Genomic DNA, 12,785 nt, shown 5'->3' with positions numbered 1-12,785 from the left:
AAAATTGAAAATTCGCGCACATAATTCGCTAATTGCTTAAAAAACCCCATTCCCGACTTGATACGGATTTCGCGATGTTTCACGAATTCAAATCAGGCATAAATGAATTGAAGAATGTATATTTACTGTAATTAGATGTTGAGAAATATTTTTTTTCCAAAATTCGAGAAATATTCCATTCCCTATGAATTGTCAATACTTTAAAAGAAGGAAATAATATATTTCATTCAAATGGAATAACAAATTGTAGGAGAGAGGAAAACGAAGTAGGGTAAATCTTGTTAATATTGTGATAAGAGTAATATCGTGATACTGTGTTTGATAGCTTCTTATCATGCTTTTACAGAGTGAAAGAAAGACCGATTTCATGCAGCAACTTGTCCACGAACTTGTCCTTAATACATTGTCACAAAAAACAGATTTTTGTCTCGATAAGTAAAATTGTAATAAATTCTCATACCAACTATCACGATATTACTCATATCACGATATTACCAACCTTTACCCTATCTTATTAATGTGCTTAATAATGTACACATTTTTGTAACTGTTAGTTGCCGCATGCTTTAAAATATATTTTTGAGAAATAAATTAAATAAAATTTTAATTCAACTTTTATAATAAGACAAGAACAAGCTGCCTTGTTTTGTGATTGTAATTTAGGTCTACCTTCGTTATTAGTGAGACATATGCAAGAGATTTTTTACATTGACTGAACATTTTTTTACTTTCATATATTGTCTCTTCTTTACAGTCGAAACTAAAGCTTTTGCCCCCAAAATGTATTTAAGATTTTTATTGAGAACTGTCTAGACAGCGGTAATCTGTTTGGTTAAAGATTTTAGGCTAAATCATATACTAATTAATAGGCCTACAATATTTTAAAGGGAGGGGCTACTCATCAATTAGCACTGGTCAGCTTGATGAGTTAATGACTGAATTTGGTATAATTTTCCTCTATTCAATACCTAATTCCCTCTTTACCCTTTCCTATCCAGTCCTCTGATTGAACTCTTACTTTCTTCGACCCCAACGGTATCAGAGCATTCGAGGCCTTGGGGTTCATTTCCCTTTCCTTCCTCCTCTTTCTACTAAAATTGTCCTCCAGTGGCTTAAGGAGGGAAAGCTGGTGATCAATAAGATCTCCCAGCTAGGTCCAATGGACCCGTCGACCAACAGCAGGTGTGGCCTCCAGACATTCTGGGGGTTGTGTGTGAATGAAGTAGTCACCAAAACGTTAAAATATGGTGTTCACTTAAATCGGCTACAACTTGCCATTTAACTCCAATATGAAATGAGTACCATTAAGGTAAAATTATCCGGAGGTAAAATAGTCCCCCAATCGGATCTCTGGGGGGGGGGGGGGACTACTTTAATCGTACAGAATCAACTAAATATCCTACAATGGAATGCTGGTGGTATAATATCAGCTAAGAAGACTGAACTAGCCAATATACTCTCAGAAAATCAGGAAATGGATTATGAACACCTAAAAATGTGTGCTTCACTGGCTGACCATGATAATATCTTTGAAAAATATTGGAGTGCAAGAGGTCAAATGACTTTATTGTCAAACGCCTGGCATTAGAAAACAACAACAACATAATGTATTTTGTAGTTGAAAATCTATTTATTTATTTAAATTATGTTTTTGAATAATGAATAGACATCGGATTTTTAGGCACTAAAAATTGCAGTTTTAGGCGCCTAAAATAAGCTCAAAATTTGTAAAATTAGGCTCTATTTTAATGAAAATAGGCATTTTAGGCACATCAACGTATCATACTTATTTCTTTCACTGAAATTTTTAGTTATACACAAAAATACGCACAAAAAAGTATGTTTAAACATTAAAAAAGAATACTATGTTATATTTATAAACAGAGCTGCACAAATTTAATATATTGAAACTAATGAAATAATGATTATTGATATCAAGATTACTCATTTTAAGTTATTGAAATTCAGTTCCATGCTCAGACTTTATTATAATTATCTGCACTGTACACCACCAGAATTTTTTCTAAATTCTCCACAATTTCAAGAATTGAAACAGAAAATCAATATCCCAAATTTAAAAGAAAACTTACAAATTAAACCAAACCCCTTAATTCTATTAAATATAGAATATAATCTAAATTTAACAGAAGAAATACTGAAATCAGAAGTAAACACTGAAATAATGGAACAATTGTCTTTAGAGACAATTAATATTAGGTACCCTCCACAAAACTGGCTTCATTTATACACCGACGGATCCTTGATCTCCAGAGAACAAGGTGCCAGTGCAGGTGTTACGTGCTGTCTCTTCTCACTTTATAGATCTCTTGGATATGGAACAACAAGTTTTGATGGAGAAATCATTGCAATAAGTGAAAGTCTCAGGAATCTTCTATGCCACATCAATAAATTTAAAAATGCAGTTATATTGTCAGACTCCAAAGCAGCTATTCTATCAATCGTCTCTAAACACACACCTTCATCTCAAACAGCAGAAATAACTAAAATGCTCTCCCAATTAATATCACTCAATAAAAGAATTGTATCCCAATGGATACCATCCCATTGTGGAATCCTGGGAAACGAGAATGCGGATGATTTAGCAAAGAAGAGCAGCACTGCTACTTACAGATCTGTTACTAAATCTACGTATTACTCTGTTAAAAGATTTATTAAATCTACATACTTAGACTTCAACAAACAAAATTTGATAACACAATCCCAAGGGAAAAAAAATGGAACTCTCTGCATCAAAATCCACAGTTAATTCCCGATTTACCACGAAAATAGTCTGTAGCTGCATTTAGATTGGCAACAGGCCATGATTGTTTGGCCAAACACCTGCATAGAATTGGAATATATCAGTCCCCTAACTGCCCATTGTGCAACTCAAACCAAGAAATGGATTCGGAACACCTCAAAATCTGTGCTTCAGTGGCTGGCCATGATAATATCTTTGAAAAATATTGGAGTGGGAGAGGTCAAATGACTTTACTGTCAAACGCCTGGCATTAGAAAACAACAACAACAACATTATCTGGTATAGCAGAGGAGGCAAGATCTGCCCTGCGACCTTATCATGTGCAGTCACCAATGGGTATAAAGGGTCAAGACAGGTTTTAGTCTGAGATGAAATTCCATGTTGGTAGATTTGTACAGTGGCGGCTGATTGGCTGAGGCAAGTGATGCTGGGCCTCAGTCACTTTGTTTTCTTAAACTCAAAATTTTAGTGGTTTTTAGTCGTATATATCATAGCTATTATATTAGTTCTTTCAATGAAGCATATAGAGTTGTAGAAGTAGAAAACCTTGTGATGTATATAGACCTGTCTTGCAGTAAAATTTGTTCCTGAAGCCAGGATCACTCATGCCGTGTCTGGCTTCTGCATTTCCCCGGGTTTTATGGTTGCACTGGGAAAGCTGAAACTGAGATACATTTCTTGTGGCCTCGTGGCCTAGCAGGTATTCCCCCACCCATCAGCCTTCACTTCTCCCATTCAGAACTCGGTTCTTGTCAATGCCTGTCTCAAGTGTCGGTTGGGATGAGAATAACAGTGGTGAATCGTCATATGGTCCACTGTGGTTATGTGTTTCGGGAAAATAGTAAATAGAAGTCTTATGGCCATGCCGTAATAGTTTTGAATTTTGTCTATAACTGAGACAGTTAGCCTCCCCTTTCCTAATAAACCCTTACCATCCGATAATTTTTGTCCCTTCACACTGGTTTTCAGTCTCCTCAAAATCCCCATTCTTTTCTGTATGTGGCCTATGCACTCTAATTTTCTAATTTGTACGTCATTCCCATGTGGTTTCAATTCCTCAACAGCAATGAATGACTTAGAGTCCCATCTCCTAAATATTTCACATATCTCACATTATATGAACTGAGTGACCGATTGAAAATGTTCGTCACACCTGCAACCTCCACTCCACCACTTGACCCACTGTAATTACATTCACAATCGGTTTCATGTTTATTTGTTGTTCTACCTTCACACCTACAATGTTTTGATAATATAGCAACATCAATTACCTTGCCAGTGTCCACACTAGTTGCCGTCACAACGCCATTTAGTGAAATGTGACCCCTTTTCTGCCACGTCCCATCAAAGGCAGCTGATATGCCTCTGACATTATCATTTTCTGCAACTGCTTCTTCCACAGCAACCTTCATGTTATGTAATGCAACATTTTCAATCGCAGATCCAATTATTATGTTATATCTAGTAGACCTGGTTGGAGGAGGTGGCAAATTCAAAATGCCACATAAAGTCTCTCCACCTGTCTTACCTTTTCCTATAGCCCTAAGGCCATACATAGTCTAACATTTATTGTGTAGAGTTTACATGTTATTGGGTTTATCTTTGAAATATCAATAGATGAAGAGTTGTAAAAATTTACACCATACGCACAGTATTTACATTTTAAAACTAATTCTGCAGCAAGACCAATGTGCTTTTTTACCTCAAGAAATATCCCACCTTTGCCACAGCCTTTACAGAATACATTATTTTGCAGTACACTAGATAATATGCCAACATCTATAACCCCATTGGTATCACTAACACTGTGTTCTTGTTTGAGGGTTTCATATCTGATTTTAGAATCTTCAAGTTTCTTTCCTGATGCACAGCCACTATTTACAGATTCACACTGACCACGTGTGCTAGAGGGTTGTAGGTTAGAATTCACCTTAAAGTATTTAAGAAGAGAGTTCTTACGTTTACCAACATTTCTTCTCTTCTTAAATACTTTCAAGCTACTTTTGTAACCCATATTGTAAGAAAATATCACAAAATGCACCTCTATAATGCAACTGAACTGTATCGTAACACAATTAATAATAGAACTCCGTACAGCACGTGTATAACATCACAACACTGTAAACAAATCCGTTGCTACGAAACAAAGCTCAGACGGTAAACCAGGTGTACCAATACACATAAATTCCCTACAATGAAAAAATTTCGCACATAAGGCGCAAAATTTGAAACTAACATAGTAGTATCACAGTCTAGTATATACAGTCGCGAAGCTCAATACGTAGTAAATATGCAAACATTAGATAGTTGCTCACCACTAGGATCGCTAATATCGCCTCATTACAGGCAATACAAAATAGTACAGTCACAGTCTATTGTTTCTAGCACCCTCAAAACTCAAGCTTCGTGACTGTATATAGTAGACTGTGGTAGTGTGCTAGATGAACAGGAGACAAGCCCATAGGCGGAGTAATGGGGGCCAACTTGTCTGATCTCTTTTTTTTTTTTCTATTATTCTATTGAATTCAAAAGATCTTTTTTTTTTTTGTTTTTGTGCTTAAATTGATGAATTAATGTCTTCTGATCATGTGCCTGGACTATAATACTGTATTTATTTTAAATTTCTGAATGTATAAGAATTCCTATACTACCTCATTTGAGGAATGGAAGCACTGTAATGTTTCTTTCGTAACAGCCTGTACTATTGTCTTTGAAGTCTGCAGTTGTTGAGGCCACCACTTCGAAATGTATGAATAACATACTGCACGACAATGCAGGAAAAAGAAAAGTGATCCCAGTATAATGTGTAAACTTAAAAAATGAGATTAAATAAAATAATTATTAGAAATTACATTTCATATATCTTCGGAAGGTAAGCTTCATATAAAAATATTTCTGTTAGCACTGTTACGTAGTTTTATTGATGTATGCATGTGTTTCTGCACGAGAGAGAAAAAGAGGGAGATTGTTTTAAGTTATGCCCTATTATAATTTGTAGCAGACCTACAGTTCAAGCCCTATACAACTCGGTTTGAAACATCGCCGATATGGATGTAACACTGTAAAAAACATGCCCCTCCCCCCGAAAATACCTTTATTAACTGATCATATTCCAATATACTGTACCACAGTCAAGCTATAACGGAGGAGGAGGTAATTAATTATGTCTTCCTTTGCCTCCCCAAGGAAATGGTTCTCTCTCCGCCTATGGACACGCCCACTTAAATGTCACTGTTCATTTAAACCGAAAAAAAAAATACTTAGGAATAAGATACAAACTTAAATCATGGCTCATCTGAAAGATAAATGAAAAATGAAAAATTCAAGATTTTTTGGCTTACCAGGTCCCCTTAAATTTCAGTGTTTTTTAAAATGAACTAATCGCTGTTAGTCTTTTTTTTTTTTTTTTTCCAGTTCACTTTATGTTAAATGAAAGTCCTCTGAAAATGCTATAGACGGAGCCAATAAACCAATTTTTCGTAAAATTGCAATGAGCCCCATCTGCATGTATACCCTTCTTATAATAAACATTGTAACCTGGACTGTTAAAATGTGACGTCTGCTTGAAAATTTCTAACATCTTAACTCTAGATATATCCAGTTGTGTCATTCTAATTTTTTAACAACTGATTCTCTCCCCTAATGACCGAAAATTTGAAAATATTAAGTGACGTAATAATACACATAATGAAAAAATGCAATCCAACATGTTCTTGCATAACAAAATTATTTTCATAATTTAAAATTTTGACTCGCGTCACGAAGAAGGGGAGTAAACTTCTGACACTTCATGTATGCGCTCAGCGGCGGAGGATTGCCTCACTAGAGAAACATCATATCATATAAATTATCATACCTACTATACTATTATATGTACAAATAGCATTATACTATATACAGAAATTAATTAATAAAAACAACAAAAGCAAGAAATACACGTGTTTATAAGCACAAGGTAGACACACGCGTTTCTTACTCAAAAACAAATGATGTTTCCTGGAAGTGCGGCAGCGTGGGTGGAGTGCTATTCTGACATGCGCAGAGTCTTTTTTCCTTTCTCCCAACATTGCTATCTTCAATACAATAACGGCAGATATTATAAAGTGTGAGAAGTCCACACAACAGCACCAGCTAACTAGCTTTGAATATCTGTCCACACCGATATATTATTTGAATTATCTCAAGGTGCTCCCAGCCAGGAATAGGATAAAGTGGCGCTTGTTTGTTGCTGCCCTATGCTCCACATAAGTAGTTAAAGGAAATACTATACTATCTGAAGATGTATCTGCACACATACTTTTGTTACATCACGTTAATTTAACAACTACAATGAGGCATTGACGAAGATGAAGAATAGAAACAGTTTCTTCTTCATCTTTAACACAAATACCAACAAGAGTTCCCAACTCCTTCAAAAGTTGCTCCGACTTTTTTTCTTTTACTGTGTTACAAATTATAAACCTCTCAGCCCTGGTACTTTTAGTGAAATTTTTGTTCTTGTTTTATACATTTATGCATGATATTAGACTTGTGGGAATTTTACTTTTTGAATTTCCATTGCAATAAGGGAAAGTCTCAGGAATCTCCTATGCCACATAAATAAATTTAGGAATGCAGTTATATTGTCAGACTCCAAATCAGCTATTCTATCAATAGTCTCTAAACACACACCTTCATCTCAAACAGCAGAAATAACTAAAATGCTCTCTCAATTAATATCACTCAATAAAAGAATTGTATTCCAATGGATACCATCCCATTGTGGAATCCTGGGAAACGAAAATGCGGATGCTTTAGCAAAGAAGGGCAGCACTGCTACTTACAGACCTGTTACTAAATCTACGTATTACTCTGTGAAAAGATTTATTAAATCTACATACTTAGACTTCAACAAACAAAATTTGATAACACAATCCCAAGGGAAAAAATGGAACTCTCTGCATCAAAATCCACAGTTAATTCCCGATTTACCACGAAAATCGTCTGTAGCTGCATTTAGATTGGCAACAGGCCATGATTGTTTGGCCAAACACCTGCATAGAATTGGAATATATCGGTCCCCTAACTGTCCATTGTGCAACTCAAACCAAGAAATGGATTCAGAACACCTCAAAATCTGTGCTTCAGTGGCTAGTCATGATAATATCTTTGAAAAATATTGGAGTGCAAGAGGTCAAATGACTTTATTGCCAAACGCCTGACATTAGAAAACAACAATAACAACTTTTTGAAATTTGAGTTTTTTGGCCCTCAATGCCATGTCAAGGCATTGGAAGAACCTTGTCACCTACTAGCAAACACATTTTATTTTTAATTGAAGAATTCTCTATTTTAGATCTTTTGTGTGAGATTCTAGATCTAGAATCTTGATGTAACTAAGTACTTTATTGAGTTTCGAAAGTATTTTGCGTGTTTAATCTTACTGTTTCTAGTTGGACTGCGAGAGATTTGTTATCATGTAGGCTATGTCTGGCAGATTTCGTATTCTCTCAGGAGATAAAAGTTTCTTGGTAGGCGATCTGTTGCAGACTGGATCCTGTTGTTCTCTCACCAGGGATAGCTCGGTTGAAACATGACCATCAACAGTCTTCCTGATGATAAACATTTCTTGAATGGCAAGATGGAGGATTCACCTGAGCATTGCCGAATTTGAGACAGTCAAAGTGAAAACGTCCCAATTCACTTCAGACCGCGCACCTCTTAGCTTTACAAACCACTCACAATTGCTCGTGTAGTGTGGATTTGTACGAAACTGGCCTCGCACCTCGCATGAGTCGGTTCTTGAACAGCCAGCCTTTAGAAGACTTGATGGAACGCTTTCATGTTTCATTGTACTACCCTGATTACTGTGTGGGATTTAGATTCAAACATAAGCGCAACTTAAATGATACTGACTACTGCCGACCCGGCGACCTTGAAGCATTCTGAATTCTCCATACTTTTAATGAAAAAAATCTATTCCATTAAAAATGGAGTAAAAATTGTAGGAGTATTAAAAGAGGAAAACAAAGTATATTATTAATGTGCTTAATAGTTCGGTATATTTTGTAGTTGAAAGTCTATTTATGTTTTGAATAATCAACTATGGTTCATGTTGTGTATGTCTTATTAACACTCAAAAGGAAAGGGGATCGGTATGCAACTGGCAAAGTAATTCCAGACCGCAAACGTGATATAGACGTGCCAGTTCAAAAGGGAAACAACTCAACATTTAAACTTTTGAGAAAAGTGAAGTTTAAAGCTTCATGTTGCTGTGAAACATCGAAACTCTAATTTAAAACTTAGAGCATATTATAAACATGATTTGAATTTGGATTATGTTAAACGATTCTTTGATTTTTCACAGCAACATAAAGCTTCAAAATGCAGATTTCCCAAACTTTAATTCTGTGGTGCCCAGGTAAAGGAGTATAAGTCTTAAAATTAACTTTTGAGAAAATGCAAAAACAAAGTTTGCAACAAATCTGTAAATCCCAGTGTGTTTCTTTTTACAATGTACTCTGGTCATTTTGTCCTTCGCTTAATGCTTTTCATGTTCTATTACAAACATTTACTTATTTTCAATATTTTCATAATATTTTTTATATTATAGTAAGTTTGGACAACTTATCCCCCTTTACACAAACTTACATACAACTTATCTCCTTTTACCCCGAAATATTTCTTACAGAATAAACATGCAAAGCTCATATTATGAAACATAATGACTATTAAAAATTACACAAATATTCCAAGATGGCTGTACAGTTGCTTTAAAAAAAATTAAGCAAAGTTAAAGAGGAAAGTAAATTTTACTGTTCATAACACCAATAGTATTAGATGTTTCAATGTCAATAAAATGTTATTTTCAAAATATTATCTGCCTCAGTATACCTAAGGAATGATAAGATAACATTTTCAAACTATAGACAATAAGAATTAATAAGCACTTTCTTTAACATTATCAAAATCACTAATCTTCAAAGACTTCTTCAATTGTGTCACGATGGATGTCTCGTACTGTTGAGGTTGTTGGAAGTGCAGTGTAAAAGGAATGAAATATATTTGGAACAACCGGTAGCAGGTCCAATAAATCTTTCTTCTTTTGACAAGAAATTGGTACAGGATCCTGATATAAAACAGGTAACTGGAGTAGATTACGTGATTGTCCTCTTCGTCTCACATTCAATGTCTTGAAATCTTTTCATGTATCAAGTGTTTCTTTAAACAATACCATGTCAACAGCCTTTGTAAATTTGAACCACTTCATAATTTTACAGAGAGATCTTTCACATTATTCTGTGCTTTTCTTCATTTCGAGAGCATCTTTGAATAAGTCAGAATACAATGATCTACAAAAAAGACATGCAACAACCTAGATTCTGAAATTCTCTAAGCATGTTATATACTAGCTCAGCGTAATTATCAGCTCGATAATTTCCTAAAAACCTAGTTGACACCAGTACAAATGTGTCCCAAGCTTCGAGTTCAAGAACACTCAGTTTTGACCTGAGCGTAGTGTCACACATCATAATTAAAAATTTAAAATATTATTACTTTAAAATTGCGACGTGACAGACAAAACAGACTTCAGATCTGTAATCAGATTGGTACAACTTGTTTTTGTTTAGTAGCAAAATCACAATAAAATAAATGAAATGGATCTAAATGTATTAAAGTGTAAAATTAAAAATGTTACTATTTTAAACTTGTGGCGTGATACAAAAGAACAGACTTCAGATCTGTAATCAGCACACTCGATTTAGGGTTGGTATATTTGTTTTTGTTCTGTACCAAAATCACAGTAGACCAGTGATATTGAAGCAAGTGTGACTGATTCATTTCAATCACGTTGAATGGCTTCTTTTTGCCTGTAAGTCGTACAAGCTGCATTCAGTCATGAAGAATGTGGATTTTTATGTCACAAGTTTTCCTTCTTTCCCTCAATTTAGGCATGGTCGGAGTCGCACTCCATATGAGTGTGGCTTTTTATAAAAAATTTGCGACTCAGTGTTTCAAAGTGTGGATGATTTTTCAGAACAGATACATAGTCAGCGTGTGAAAGTTTTTTTGCCCCCCCCCCCCTCATGTGTCTGAATACACTATTACATGTTTCACATAGAAAGGCAGATTATAGAGAAATTTTGAAATGCAAGATGCAATTTGATTAGCTCCCCCGGTCACCATAAACTTCACTCCACATAAAACATGTGACTTGTCTGTCTTTACAGTTATGTACGGTCAAATTAAAAGTCCAAATTTGACGCTTGTAGAAAGCAACAGAAGTGTTCAACATTGGTGTCTGTAAACATTGATGTAAGTCAAATGTTATAACATAACATGTGACTTTGTCAATACGTTTGTTACAAATTGAATCGTAATAATTATTGTGCCTATTATAATATCATGAAGTGTTTTATGTGCAGGTTGTATCCCTGATCATAGGAAAAGATAACTGCCTCTTTGCTCATTGCAGCTGATTGTTAAAAGACTCAGTTCGAGGTATAATAATTCAAGATAAAAGAGGATTTCACTCTCCTCCAAACAAGAGTTCACTATGAGAAAATGATGGGTAACTATCAGTGTTGAACTCTGGACTCAATTCACCGGCATTATCACCTTCATTCCATTCAGATGTGAAATAACCTGAGATATTGATACAGCATCGTATAATAACCCACTGATTGCATATTCTTTGCCTTGAGATGTTGCAAGATATGCTTTATCAGCCAGATCTTGATATTGCAATAGGGACGCTTGTACTGCTGTCTTTCCATCTCCGGATAAACAATTCAGTTTCACCTTCAGGGTATCACATGTGTGATATGTATCTACGAGTATTTTGGGATGCTTGATTTTTAGATTCAGTTCATGAAATAATTGTTCATAGACTGTGCGACTTACTGGCTTCGAATTTCCACAGTATCGATTTAGAACGAAGAGATAGTCTCATCAAACATTTCCAAGAAACACTTTTTGCATACAGGAACCATTTGTCCATCAATTCTCAATGGATACTTCGATATTAAAAAATGTAGCTGTTATGCCATATTCTTGCATAATGTTGGTACCACACATGAATTATTCGAATGATATATGCAGACATCAGATATGCAAAAATGTTGTTATTTTTGCTATGTGATACAATATATTTGCCAAACTGCCAGTAAATGTTAAGTACGGTCAAATACTGTAGATACTAATACCGGAAAGCTGGCTCTCATATGTGCGACACCGACTAACAGCGCTCCAAGCGGAAGGGTTTGAATAAGTTGACGAGAGGATCGGCCGTGTGGGAGGAGATCGAAACATTTCTTGTGTTTCCTGCAGCGGGCTAGAAGTAAGAATAGTTGCCTGTCTAAGAAGCTGTTATGGAGTGTAAAGCAGGCGTTGTTTGTGCAGTGTTTCATTGTAAGAATTATACTTGGCAACGAGGAGTGGTGTCTTTTTTCAGATTCCCTCGCGACAGAAATATGTAAGTTTAATCCTTTTGTATACGTACTGTACGGTATTTAATGTTTGGTAGTCTTTCTTGTATTCTCTAATATTTAATTTAAATTACAAAAGGCAGGCAGTAGCCATACAAAAAAGCTGTGAAAAACAATTGATGTTATTTCTAACTTGTGATTGTTGTAAGTTAGGCTCTACATGTTTCTACCAGGGTTGTTAACTTCATAAATTTGTCACCAAGTTACTGGTAATACAGTTAATACAAAGCTCATAATTATGTCAAAAATTAATTATAGTGTATATTCCCTCACAGTTGTGCTCAGTGGGTTCAAAAATGCAGTAGGTCAGATCTAGATGAGGTGTTTAAGAAAGGAGGATCTGAACGCTTATACAAGTCTCATCGTATCTGCGCCAAACACTTTCAGCAGTCAGACTTCCGAAACCCGAATCTACATAGTCAAGGGTAAGCGGTCTGTTGTAAAAATAAAAACAAAATAAAAATCATTATAAACTCTTACTTTATATATTATATTCACATACACAGGCCTATATGTAATATAATTCTTTAGGTTGAAGAAAAATGCTGTTCCTTCCC

General features: G+C 35.2%; 1 protein-coding gene across 2 annotated transcripts in view; it reads right to left on the bottom strand.

The window, feature by feature from the left end:
* LOC138696137 (putative polypeptide N-acetylgalactosaminyltransferase 10) overlaps window positions 1-12,785 on the bottom strand; it is a 46,353-nt gene that overhangs the window by 27,487 nt on the left and 6,081 nt on the right. The window lies entirely within an intron of this gene.

The sequence above is a fragment of the Periplaneta americana genome, chromosome 3, assembly GCF_040183065.1.
Source record: "Periplaneta americana isolate PAMFEO1 chromosome 3, P.americana_PAMFEO1_priV1, whole genome shotgun sequence".
Classification (NCBI taxonomy): domain Eukaryota; kingdom Metazoa; phylum Arthropoda; class Insecta; order Blattodea; family Blattidae; genus Periplaneta; species Periplaneta americana.
Note: the sequence above shows the minus strand (reverse complement) of the source record. Positions and strands in the feature narration are given on the sequence as shown.